The sequence below is a fragment of the Dermacentor silvarum genome, chromosome 2 (assembly GCF_013339745.2).
Source record: "Dermacentor silvarum isolate Dsil-2018 chromosome 2, BIME_Dsil_1.4, whole genome shotgun sequence".
NCBI classification, from domain to species: domain Eukaryota; kingdom Metazoa; phylum Arthropoda; class Arachnida; order Ixodida; family Ixodidae; genus Dermacentor; species Dermacentor silvarum.
This window is the reverse complement of record NC_051155.1, coordinates 15,856,716-15,871,049: the sequence shown is the minus strand read 5'-3', so window position 1 is coordinate 15,871,049 and position 14,334 is coordinate 15,856,716. Positions and strand designations below refer to the sequence as shown.

The 14,334-nt window shown below is 46.3% G+C and overlaps 1 protein-coding gene across 2 annotated transcripts in view; it reads right to left on the bottom strand.

Annotated features, from left to right (window-relative positions):
- LOC119441336 (proteasome adapter and scaffold protein ECM29-like) overlaps positions 1-14,334 on the bottom strand; it is a 345,050-nt gene that overhangs the window by 79,922 nt on the left and 250,794 nt on the right. The window lies entirely within an intron of this gene.

Below are 14,334 nucleotides of genomic sequence, written 5' to 3'. Positions count from 1 at the left end.
CCTCGATATAACGAATTTTCCCCTCCGACCACCTAGAGATTTCACCCCAAATTTTGTCATTTTCGCGTGTTTATTTTTCGAATTTTCTTGCCGAACCTGCATATAACGAAATCCTCTTTATAACGAAGTTTTTCGGGAATTTGTCAATTTCGTTATATCCAGGTTTAACTGTATAACCATCGTGCGAGAATCAGATGGTGGAATTCGGGAATTCAGGGAGTTCGAGAGTTCAGTCCGCGCCGGTGAAGTGATGTAACGTGAAGACCGAGCGTCTGAGGAAGAAGGGGATTTCCCGGCAAGCTAGTCGACGGGTTCATCGAGCGTCTGCATTTCCGGAAGAAGTTCCTTCTTCGAGATTTGCGCGAGCTACGCCGAGATCGTCTGACTGCAAGACCAACCAGCACGGTGAATACGATTGGACACTTAGTGTTCCTTTTCATTTTGTACTCTACGTGTTGGACTCTTAGTGCTTGTCGTGAATTATTTTCCTGGGAATAGCCATCTGATTTGTATTGTGTTGTGTCTAGCCTAAGTGTGCAAGTGTGTGTGTAACTGCCTTGTGTGAAGAATATATTTTGTTGTGTTTTTGACAACTCTGGGCTCTGACTCGGTCTTTGGACAGCAACCGGCGTTCGCTGGTTGACCGGAGAGGTGCGTTCGACAATGCGGTATGGTCCATCATACTTCGAGAGAAGTTTTGTCGAAAGTCCAGGCGTGGTACAAGGCGCGGACAACAAGACAAGTGTGCCGGGAGCGAAGTTCGAATTCGTAGCGTCGCCATCACGATTGTCTTCTTGATGTTGTTGGTCGTCGGATGTGAAATGTCGGGCTAATTGACGGCATTCCTCGGTGTATCGGGTGACGGCTGAAACGGGAGCACACTCTGACGCATCTGGTGTATAAGGCAAAACCGTATCGATGGTATGGGAAGGGTCGTGACCGTAGAGGAGGAAGTACGGGGAAAATCCTGTACTGTAGTACTTTGGGTAGCCGTATTGTATGCGTACGTGACAAATGGGAGGATGATGTCCCAGTTTGTATGCTCCGATGAAGCGTACATGGCGAGCATATCACCAAGGGTTCGATTGAAACGCTCCGTCAGCCTGTTAGTTTGAGGATGGTACGCCGTGGTGGTCTGGTGAACTATGCGGCATTGAGCAAGCAGAGCTTCAACCACCTGCGACAAAAACACGCGGTGTCTATCGCTCAGCAGTTCCCGAGGTGGGCCGTGATGAAGAATGAAACGATGGAGCAGAAAGGATGCAACGTCACTGGCGGTTGCGGCAGGCAGAGCGGCGGTTTCAGCTTGCATGTAAGGTGATCAACTGCGACAATAATCCATCGTTTGCCAGCAGGTGTTAGCGGTAGCGGCCCGTACAGGTCAATTCCCACACAGTCAAAGACATGAGCAGGGCACGGAAGCGGCTGTAATAAACCGTGGGCCGGATGAGGCGGCAATTTGCGGCGTTGGCATTGCGGGCACGAGCGGACAAACTTTTGGACAAAAGTAAACATTCCTCGCCAGTAGTAACGTTGCCGCAGGCGCTCATACGTCTTCAAAACGCCGGCGTGTGCACATTGTGGGTCAGTATGGAAAGACGCGCACATGTCGGAATACAAAGTCCTCGGGATAACTAGGAGCCACTTCGACCATCGGGCTGGTAGTTCCGTCGATACAAGAGGTTATCCCGGACAGCAAAATGGGTATCCTGGTGACGTAGGGAGCGGGAGATGGGTGATTTTTAAACCACAGGTGAGCCACTCCCGCAAGGTAGAAGATGACGGCATTTAACTTGGCGCAATCGTCCCATCGATTGTGCAAGCTCACCTGTTCGTAGGTAGACAACCACTCATTGACGTCCTGCTCATCCGTACCGTTGAAAACCGCGGGATGGCGGAACGGGAGAGTGCCAGAGCAGGCAACGGAGGGTGGCGGCGACGTCGGTTGGGGAGAGTCAGGCATGACGGGAGGCAGAGTCCGAGACCGGAGTTCCAGGGTGTAGATGTTCTTGAATACCCCGCACCTCCACCAATCGCAAAGGGGTGTACTGAACAATTCAGATGGTAGCGTCTGTTCGTAATTGAAAAGGCAGATGATGCAGAGCAGGAACAGCTGGTTCACACTCGTGCCAAGCACTGGCAATCCGGGTGGCCCACTGGTTGCACTGCAGGCATTGAACAGATGATCTGGCTGGCCTTGTCCTTGTGCTCTTCTTCTTTGTTACAATTATTCCATTCACCACAGTGGCTCATCTGTACAGTAGCATCTCAGTGACATGATCCCGCCTAATACGAATTTTTTATGTACATGTGCAAATACCGAACAGTAGATTTTGAATAGAATCAAGAAAAAAAAAGCCACATATTGAATTAAAAATTATGAGGTTTTACGTGCCAAAACCACGATCTCATTATGAGGCATGCCATAATGGGGGAACTCTGGAATAATTTGGACCACCTGGGGTTCTTTAACGTGCACCTAAATCTAAGCCCACGGGTGTTTTCGCATTTCGCCCTAATTGAAATGCGGCTGCCGTGGCCGGGATTTGATCCCGTGACTTTGTGCTCTACAGCCCAATACCATAGCCACTGAGCAACCATGACAGGTCGCATATTGAATTGAATATCAAATATCAGAAATATCTTTCACAAAATTTAATGCTTACAAATTCTTGGCACGAAACTATGTTACTGCACATGCTTGGGAGTGTCCTAGCATTTTATAACAAGGATGTAGCAAGCTATCAGTAACCTATAGGTACAAAGAAATCAAGGTACACAGTGCAGTCTGCGCTTATTAAAGGGAGCGGTATGCTAGCACTGATATTACAGCTCAGTTCTAGTACATGTATGAAGGTCTGTAAAATATTTTTTTATCAATAAGATTTCTGTTGAATAGAATCAAGTGCTTCTGTCCCTCTAAAACTAATAAATTAGTGTATTGCAGCAATCTTTTATTTCATAAAAAGTTTTTCTGTTCAGTTTTTCTATCCAGTTTTTTTCCAAAATACATAAGGGCGAAACCAATTTTAGGGCTGTTGGGTTATCGTATAGGCCAAACTGCGCGACAGACAAAAGGACCGCGCATCAGGTGACTCGATCACCACTCAGCGCTGTGGGGTCTTACATGTGCTCTTGGGACAAAGGAATGACAACACAGTAGTGCAAACAATCAAAAGGTCATTTATTGCACCTTTCATACACTAATGCCTGCTAGCCAAATTACCACACGGAGGGGCGCGTGACAAATCAAGAAGGTCCGACTCACCGCGACCAGATAGCGAACGAATATGTTCGCCCCGTGCTGGACACTAACGCCAATGGTGGCGTATTCGAACGCTCGTGTTCGTCCATTCCGGTGCCCCGCTCCGAGGCCTCGCAGAGAGCGTGTCAGCACATGCGCGGTACACTGTCCCTGACGCCAAAGAGGCACCGCACAACACTTGCACCATCTCTTGTACTAGTCTTGCAACCACCCCGACCGCCGGCGGCACAAAGCCACGCAGCAATGCCGGATTAGAGGAGACGTGAGCCACGCAGGAAAAACAATATCAGGGGACGCGTGAATGTTGCGCATCCCCACAGCGCGTAGCCGGCACCGATGGAGCAGGCACCATCCCTGCTATTTCATTGCCACGTTCACCATAACTTGCCCCCTGTCAAAGAATCTCAAATCTGGAGGGTCATGGCAAGGTCGCGCAATGCTCACTACCCCCCCTTCCCACACTTCGTTCATTCACCGTCTCTCGCTTTCTTTCGCGAGGCAGTTTGTCTGCTTTCCGAGTGTGGTGCGGCTGCTGCGAATAGATATGGGCCGATCCGGCACCAAACCGTAACTGTAGTCACCAACACCCAAAGAAGCAGCGCCGATTAGGCCTATTCGCAGCAGGCCCATGTGGTAACAGACCACAATCCATCGCAGAATGCTTGTCACTAATATATCCGTACGGGTGGCTCATCAGTGATCGCCGGCTGTTGAAACAATGTGAAGTTCGGCGCCGCGTATCCAACACAATTTGCATGCCTATTGGCACTTAATTGGCCCAATCTTCACACTTTATGAAATACGCACTGCTTTTGTTGGCGTTTCCTCTGTCCGCATCGTGTTATCATTTCAATAGGTCCTATCGACCCAGATGAACCTTGCACCAACAGAGGCGGCTTGAGCCGACGAGGTGCTGTTCTGCAAGTTGCTGTGTTTGGGCGCTGTATGCATGTGCGATCCCTACATCGGGCCGACGTCAGGAAGCGCTCACATTGATGAAGTCCACTATTGTGTCAGCTGCAGTAGCCTGTCCACACCACGCTCGGAAAGTGAAACACTCGCTTGGGCGGCATCGAGCACGAGAGACTCCACGGCGCATGCGGCACTGTGCGGGTCTCTACACCGAATATATTGAATTTTCGAGAAATCAAATAGCACATACTCGATTCGCAAATTAAATTATCTGCACATCCATCGAATTTTTCGGTAATCGTGCCCCAAGTCCATTAGCGTACAATGTGCCAAATTTTGAATGTTGCAAACTGCTTTTCACACTGTGGTGGATGATACGAACAATCGAGCCACCGCGTGATCTCTGGCAGAGCCGGTGAGGAGGCCCCAGCGCGCCGGTGGCGCAAGACACTGGCTGTTGTCAGGCCAGCAGAGCAGCCGCGTCCATACGCCGGTTCACATTCTTGTTGCCAGGGCTACCTATGTCACTCTGCCATGACTCTACTTCCGAATATCTCCACTGCTTTGTGCAGTATCATGGCAACTTGTCGGCCGTGTTTAAACACCTTGTAACGTTATCAGGAGCTGGCAATCACACACAACCCAGTTTTACCTTGTCAGCAAGATTGGTGGCATTCAATTCCATGGGTAGCCTTATCTCTGTATTCCATGCCTTCCGTCGTCTGCGGCACCCGATGACAATTTGAAACTTTTCTATGTTTGCACCAGTCAGATGGCACGATACAAGGTGGCTTTACTGCCAAAAAGAAAAGTAAACAGATCTTGCACAAATTATGTATTTTTCATCATCAGGGAGCACCTAGGGTGCAGCAATAAAATCAACTCGCAATAACCAGGCAGATCTGAAATGCAGTTCTCAGAACACGTGAAGTGCCAGAAATATATGCAGAAGAACCATGCCAGTGATTCAAATTTGCATCTGCCAACAGGAGTGCTCCCTGCGAACCACATGACTTCAGTAACTCGCGACACTAGTTCTCCCTTTTTACGTTCACTTTTGTTGCTTTTATTTCAGCATGGAGATATACAGCGCTGTAGTTATGTCACTCTCCGATCTTGTGTTAATGGTGATACCAAGTACAGTGGAATCTCGATGATACGATCAAGGCTAATACAAATTTCCGGATGATACGAATTTTTCTGTGGTCCCGGCCGAGGCCCATTACTTTGCAACGTGCTAGAGAACAGTTGTTACGAATCGATTTTCGACCCGCGTCGGTTGATACGAATAAACGCCGCCCCATCGACGGCCACGAAAGAGAACAGCGCGCAGTCACGTGCTTTCTCCTTTTCTATTTTGGTGCGGAGGCGTGGACGCGACGCCGGACAGGGCGGAGGCCGTGACTGGGCGCGAAGAGTTTGATGTGGTGGCGCTTTTCTTGCTTTTGAGCTTTTCCCCACACAGGCCTGGGGAAGTGCGGTCTATCGCTTCAAGGGAAACTGAGCGGCGTAAGCACAGCGCATACAAAGGTCAGAGCCGTGTGGAGATCGCTTTCAAGATACGGTGCGCGCGACAACCCCGACAGCCGGCACAGGCGCAAAGTACAAGAACGCATTTGTTGGCAGAGTAGAAGCCGCCCCCCCCCCCCCTACCCCTTCCTCCTGCGCTGCCTTCCCACTTTGCTCATTTCGCGTGGGAGATTGCGTCGCCAGTTACCCTTGCGCCCGGTTGCAAGATACGCATTTGGTGCCCCACAGCACAGTGTCGCCCCCCCCCCCCTCCCCTCCCCGGCCTTTCGCGCGACGGAAGCAGGGCCAGGCTCGACTGGCGCGCCCAGCCGTGACGGAAGTCGCGTTTGCTCTCCGCTGTGCGTTCGCTCTCCATGCGTGAAGGCGCGCTTTCACTCGCACATACGGCGCGCGGCGACGATTTTATCGCCCTTGGACTCATGCTCCACGTCTCATGCTCCTCCTCCGCATCACCCTCGTTGATCTCCTCTCCCGTCGGTGGGCGCGATTCGTTGAGACGCGTGCTCGCTACCGCCCTTGTCGGCGAGATTTTCCAGCGGAAGCCGCATTATAACCGGTATTTCATCTCACGCGACTTCACTGTAAGCGGTATGCGTATACATGGAGTTCTATGGGAGGGTAAATGGGAGTCGGAAAAGGCCGCGTTGTAGCCAGTTCTGCACTATAAACAGTTACGTTATAAGTCATCTTTACTGTAAATGCTTTTTACGTGCGCGTGCCTGAGTGAGTTCACCTCCACCTCTTTAATTTAGCGAGTGTTAATTGTTTTGATGATACGAATTTCGGCTAATACGAATATTTTGCGTGACCCCGTGAGATTCGTATCATTGAGATTCCACTGTACCGCTGCGTTGGCAGAGAGCCGCGCTCATGCGATTGCACCTACTGAAACCCGATTTCATTCTTGATATTGAAGACAACAATATAATAAGTGAAATTTTTTGAAATTCTGCTGCATCTTTCTTCCAAATATTTCGCCATAAGATTAAGGAAGGTTGCGGAAAAAAATTGGAAATGCTGAGCAAGTCAGCCATTTATTGCCACATCCTCCCTTAAAAATTCCAGATTTTTAAAGTTTTTGGGTGACACAAATTTCGGATGATATGAAGTTTTTTACCATCCTGAGAGATTTGTATCATCGAGATTCTGCTGTATGGAGCTCTGTTGCAAGGACAGATTCGATCCCTCACTGGAGGCAGAACGAGTGGGCACAGGAGTGGCGCTACAGACAACATGGCTGACATTCGTTCCTTCCACTTCATACAAGCTGTGGCTTGGTTCATGGGATTCCTTGGCCGTTGTGTCGGTTCTGCAAGAGCCCCCCTGCCGCCTACCTGCTTGCGCCTAAAGTGGCCCACCCCTCGCTGATCGCCGATGCCACTGGAGGCACTTTTCTCTGGAAAACTGGTACAGCCCCATCGACAAGAACATAAGTTCCAACTGAACTTATAAAAGGTCCCCGCACTACAGTCCGGCTTCAGTGGGCACAGGAGTGGCGATACAGCCGATATGGCTGACATTCGTTCCTTCCACTTCATACAGGTCTGTAATGCCACTTCCCTTTGCGCTAAACATTCTAGCAGTCTTCTGCTACTCCCGTGCCCCCAAGTATTGTGTGATTTGAGTGACGAATGCTTTTTTGTAATATGCCAATTGCATTGCTGTGGTGTCATTAAATGAAATCCTGGCCCTGACGACAACTCTCAAGAAGAAATCTCACAGCTTTTAAAAGACTTGAAAAGCCAGACGAGCAGTCTCACTCAGGGACAGGCGGATCTGTTGACCACCGTAAGCGAAGTCAAGGAGACACAGAAATCGCTAGAAAACAAGTTTGCCTTGATGGGCGAAAGGTGGCTAAAAGTTGAGGCCAGAACTGGTGTTCATGTCGCGCAGAAATCTATTTGCGATATAACGCGACAGAACAATGACATCAACTTTCGCCTAAATGGAGGACAGGTCTCACCGCAACAACCTGGGTTTTTTTTGGGTGTAACTGATAATAACGAATCATATGGAGCAAAAGTGAAGAAAAAATTATCGGCCTTTCAACATAATACTTTAATAGTAATTTAACCTCAGACGCAATTGAACGAGCACACCACTTAGGTAGACCCTACCAGGAAAATAAGTGCAGACTGCTCATTGTCAGGTTTTACAACTTTAAAACTCGACAGAACATCCTCTTTCAGCACTCGAAACTCAGGTCGTGTAACATATCTGTAACCAAAGATTTCTTGTTTGCTACTCGTCAGGCTCGCAAATGTTTGATTAATTTTGCTCGTTACCCGAGTCGCCTCCTTACCACCTTCGATATGATAAACTGTTTGTTAATGACACGTGCTATACGTATGACTGCAGTAACGGTAGCGTGCGAGAACAAAGTCGCAATCCTGTTTTAAACAACAGCAGTGATAGTGCCAATAGTGATTCCAACGACAATATTGGACCTGTCTCTAACACACGTGCACGCTCACACCATGGCAATTCACAAAGACATTATCCCAAGTGTACACCGAAATAACAATCGACGAGGGGAAGTGATGGCTTTTCCTCTTCATGTTTATCGGTTCCGGTTTTATTTACTAATGCTACGAGCATCACGAAACATAGTGATGAACTTGTCTTTACTATATCCTCATGTGATGCTGATTTAATTGTGCTAACAAAAACATGGCCTAACCCCCCGAGTGCGCGGTATGCAACTTTTCCAGTTGAACAAGGCCTATGATGTGTATCGCTGTGACAGGGAGGATCGGCAGGGTGGTGGTGTTTTGATAGCAGTAGCGCATGGCACCCCATCGTTTCGTGTAGACACTGAGTGAAATCTAGAAATAGTGTGGGCATGTCTTACACTAAAAAAAAAAAAATACTCGAATCATATTAGGAGCCTGCTATCGCCCCCCGAATTCCATGTCAAGTTTCGTTGATGGCTTACATGATGTCGTAAATGTTATTGGTAGCCGGTATCTTTCCTCACCAATAATTCTTTCAAGGGACTTTAATTATCTGAACATCACGTGGTCGGATGGACTTCCCCTACTTAACCCATTTTCGTCGCACTGTCAGGGTTTCTTAGACAAGTGTGCATGCTTTATTTCCCGCAGATGGTAACTAAGCCTACCAGAATTGGAGCAGGAACATCTAGTACATTAGACCTAATTCTGTCATCTCAACACTCACGTACTTGCCTGGTTTTAGCGACCATTCACTGCTTCATTTCGACATTAACATGTACTTTTCCCAACACACGAAACAAATAAAACCTTATCCGCAACTATAAAAACGCGAATTTTGATATTATTAATCAGGAACTATGCACATATTGTGACGCATACATCAATGATTTTGACACACGAAATGTTGAAGAAAACTGGGTTCTATTTCGGAATAAAGTCGCGCAGCTTATCACTGCATACTTTCTAATGAGACGCATACAGTACGATAAAGCATCACCTTGGTTTAACAAAGAGCTAAAGCACCTTTCCAATAAAAAAAGGCGTTTGTTTTGTTCAGCAAAGTTACGAAGAACAGAAAGTCACCTGGGAAGCATATCACAACGTTAAAGCCGAGTACCGCGCAGCACTCTGTCACGCCAAAGATTATTACTCTACTAACACTCTCCCAGCCCTCCTATTAGGTAATCCCAAAGCATTTTGGAGAAGTGTAATTGTGACGGAAACCAGTGTTATTTCTCTTAATAATTCTGAAAATGAACCTATACCACCCGAAGAATGCGCCTCAGTGTTTAACAATGTTTTTTTCGGACAATTTTTCTTCATGTCGAGTTGACAATGTGTCACATCATGATTATCCTTCGATGTCCCCTATCGTGTTCGCGCACTCTGGAATAGTACACTCAATCGACTCGCTAAAGCTTTCTTTGTCTTGTGGAACTGCCAGTATCAACTCTAAAACAAACTAAACGTTACTCATTTTTGTTTTTGGCTAAACTCTTGAAGCAGTCGCTTGATCATGGTATCCTTCCTTTTGATTGGAAGATTGGGAAGGTGGTTCCTGTTCATAAATCAGGCAGCAAACATTATCCATTAAATTATCGACCCATTTCACTAACAAGTATCCCTTGCAAACTGATGGAGCACATATTGTACAGTCATACCTTTAATTTTGCAGGTGGCGTGGAGTAGAGGTAGAACACCCGACTTCAAATCTGAAGGTCGTAAGTTCGAATCCTGCTCCATTCCACTACATTTTCAGGCATGGAGTGGTGCCTGACACCGGCAAAGAAAAAAAAATACATATTGCCGAGAGCTAGTGGGGCTATACTAGTTCAGGTGCAACCAAACTAGGCAGGCCCACTAAGCTTCATCAAAGTCACTCCCTCACCAGAACAGGAATTGGCCTCCCTGGTGCAGTATTCGGCCACTACCTCCCTCATGACTCCGACAATTAACCCATGGCCCTCAGTTCCCAGTGGCTGCGGAGCACCTGACCAAGGCGGCGGTCAGACCTGCTACGCGGCAGAGGGTGCTAAGAATCTCTGGGTCAAGGCAGGCCGCCAATGGAAACTGAACCTGGCAACGTTCAACACGCGCACCCTCTCGAGTGAGGCTAGCTTAGCAGGACTATTTGAAGAATTATCAGGCATTTCCTGGGATATTATTGGCCTTAGTGAGGTTAGAAGAACTGGTGAGGCTTACACAGTACTGACTAACGGCCACGTCCTCTGCTACAGAGGTCTTCCAGATAAGAAAGAATCCGGGGTAGGATTTCTAGTGCATAACAACGTAGCGGGCAACATTGATGAATTCTACAGCATTAATGAAAGGGTAGCAGTCGTCGTAATAAAGCTGAATAGGAGGTACAAAATGAAGGTAGTACAAGCCTATGCCCCAACCTCTAGTCACGATGATGAAGAAATAGAACAGTTTTATGAAGATGTTGAACTAGCAATGAGAAAGGTGCAAACTCAGTATACTTTAGTCATGGGCGACTTCAATGCAAAAGTGGGGAAAAAGCAGGTTGGTGAGCAAGCCATTGGCAACTACGGCATCGATTCTAGGAATGCAAGAGGAGAGATGTTAGTAGAATTCGCGGAAAGGAATATGCTCCGAATAATGAATACCTTCTTCAGGAAGCGCAGCAACAGAAAGTGGACCTGGAAAAGCCCTAATGGAGAAACAAGGAATGAAATAGATTTCATACTCTCTGCCGATCCAAGCATAGTGCAGGATGTAGAAGTGTTAGGTAAGGTGAAGTGCAGTGACCATAGGTTAGTGAGGTCTAGGATTTCTCTCAATTTGAAGAGAGAGAGAGTGAAATTAGTGAAGAGGAAACAGGCCAACCTAGAGGCAGTAAGGGTAAAGGCAGACCAATTCAGGCTGGTGCTCGCAAACAAATATGCAGCTTTAGAACAGGAAGATGAAGATAACATAGAGCTAATGAATGAAACCGTAACTAGGCTGATCTCAGAAGCAGCAATTGAAGTGGGAGGTAAGGCACCAAAGCAACCTGTAGGGAAGCTCTCCCAAGAAACAAAGGACCTAATAAAGAAACGACAAAACATGAAAGTGTCCAACTCAATAGATCAGATAGAATTCGCTGAACTTTCAAAACTGATCAACAAGAAGAAAGTAAGGGATATTCGAAAATATAACGTGGGAAAAATTGAGGAAGCCGTAAAATATGGACGCAGCATGAAATCAGTAAGAAGAAAACTAGGCATAGGACAAGGCAAGATGTATGCACTGAAAGATAAGCATGGTAATATCATCAGCAATTTCGATGACATAGTAAAAGCAGCAGAAGAATTCTATACTGACCTGTACAGTAGCCAAAACAGCCAAGCTTCTTCCATTCGAAATAGTGATGAACCGGATACAGAAGCTCCTTCTATAACTAGCGATGAAGTTAGAAGGGCCTTGAAAGACATGACCAGGGGAAAAGCGCCTGGAGAAGATGGAATAACAGTAGATTTAATCAAAGATGGAGGAGATATCATGCTTGAAAAGCTCGCGGCCCTTTATACGCAATGCCTCACAACTTCAAGTGTACCAGAGAGCTGGAAGAACGCCAACATTATACTTATCCATAAGAAGGGAGACGTTAAAGAACTGAAGAATTACAGACCCATTAGCTTGCTTTCAGTATTGTATAAAATATTCACCAAGATAATTTCCAATAGAATCAGGACAATACTTGACTTCAGTCAACCAAGAGAACAGGCTGGCTTCAGGAAGGGATATTCTACGATGGACCATATCCATGCCATCAATCAGGTAATCGAGAAATCTGCGGAGTACAATCAACCTCTCTATATGGCTTTCATAGATTATGAAAAGGCATTCGATTCAGTAGAGATATCAGCAGTCATAGAGGCATTGCGTAATCAAGGAGTGGAGGAGGCATACGTGAATATCTTGGCAAATATCTACAATGATTCCACAGCTACCTTGGTTCTCCACAAGAAAAGTAGAAAGATACCTATCAAGAAAGGGGTCAGGCAAGGAGACACAATTTCTCCAATGCTATTCACTGCATGCTTAGAAGAAGTATTCAAGCTCTTAGACTGGGAAGGATTTGGAGTGAGGATCGATGGCGAATATCTCAGCAATCTTCGGTTTGCAGATGACATTGTCCTATTGAGCAACAATGGAGAGGAATTACAACAACTGATTGAGGACCTTCATCGAGAAAGTGCAAGAATTGGGTTGAAGATGAATATGCAGAAGACAAAAATAATGTTCAATAGCCTGGCAAGGGAACAAGAATTCAGGATCGCCAGTCAGCCTCTAGAATCTGTAAAGGAATATGTTTATCTAGGTCAATTACTCACAGGGGACCCTGATCATGAGAAAGAAATTTACAGAAGAATAAAAGTAGGTTGGAGTGCATACGGCAGGCATTGCCAAATCCTGACTGGGAGCTTACCACTGTCGTTGAAAAGAAAAGTGTACAATCATTGTATTCTACCGGTGCTAACATACGGGGCAGAAACTTGGAGGATAACAAAGAAGCTCGAGAACAAGTTAAGGACCGCACAAAGAGCAATGGAACGAAAAATCTTAGGAGTAACGTTAAGAGACAGGAAGAGAGCGGTGTGGATCAGAGAACAAACGGGGGTAGACGATATTCTAGTTGACATTAAGCGGAAGAAATGGAGCTGGGCAGGCCATGTAATGCGTAGGATGGATAACCGGTGGACCATTAGGGTTACAGAATGGATACCAAGAGAAGGGAAGCGCAGTCGAGGACGGCAGAAAGTCAGGTGGGATGATGAGGTTAGGAAATTCGCAGGTGCAAGTTGGAATACGCTAGCGCAAGACAGGGGTAATTGGAGATCGCAGGGAGAGGCCTTCGTCCTGCAGTGGACATAAATATAGGCTGATGATGATGATGATGATGACCTTTAATTTTTGGGAAGCAAGTTTTTTTCTTTACGTCATCATAACACAGCTTCAGGCGTTCGTTTTCTTGTGAAACTCAATTATTTCTTTTTACTCACCGCTTGCACTCTATATTAGACAAGAATTCTAGAATCGACTGCGCCTTTCTAGACTTCTCGAAGGCTTTTGATGAGGTTACTCATGTGTTGCTTATGCAGAAACTTTCTTCTTTAAACGTTGACCATAACGTACTTAGTTGGCTTGAATATTTCCGAATTAATCGTCGACAGTATGTTTCTATCAACGGCCATGATTCACCCTTAACTAACGCAGCATCAGGAGTTCCTCAAGGCTCTGTTTTAGGTCCCTTACTTTTTCTAATATACATTAACAACACCTTCAGTTCACCTATACGCCTATGACTGTGTGCTGTACAGAGTGATCTACAGAAATTCTACAGACTGATCTAAATAACATCGCCACTTAGTGCAAAAACTGGATCATGGAACTAAACACCAAGAAATGCAAGCTGATGACTGTTACAAGACGCATTATGTGCGCATCCAGCTGGAACATGTTTCATCCTACCGTTATTTAGGTGTAACTATATCATCTGACTTATCCTGGAAATGTCACATTGACTCCATAATCAATAACGCAAATCATATGTTACGCTACTTGCGGCAAAGCTTTAGCAAATCCCCTTCATCACTGAAACTACTATTGTATAAAACACTACAGTTAAACCTGGATATAATGAAATTGACAAATTCCCGAAAACCTTCATTATAAAGAGTATTTCGTTACATGCAGGTTCAGCACGAAAATTCGAAAGAGAAACGCTTACCGCATGTACTATCTCTCAAGATTTACTCCCAATACACTAAAGTTGCGATGAACAAAAAAGTCCCAGTTTCACCCGAACGGCGAAGCATCGATTGCGACAGCAAATTAGCAGACAGTTATACGAAGTAAGTATAATACAGTCAAACCGCGTTATTACGTACCCGCTTAATGCGTACTAATTGCGGTTTAAACGTAGTCACGATGATTCCCCCACCCAGCCACCATTGAACCTCATGTATTGGCTGACCGCTTAAGCCGTAGTTGCTCATTGCCCACCAAACGGTTAGTGCGTACTATTTTTCTTGTTCTACATGCACAGGCACAAAATTGGCAAAATTTCATGTGCGAAGACTTGCGACGCCCGGACGACAGTCGCCAGCGAGAGTGAACTTATAACATGGCCACCAGGACGTATTTCCTGCTCGTACAGCTGTTGCC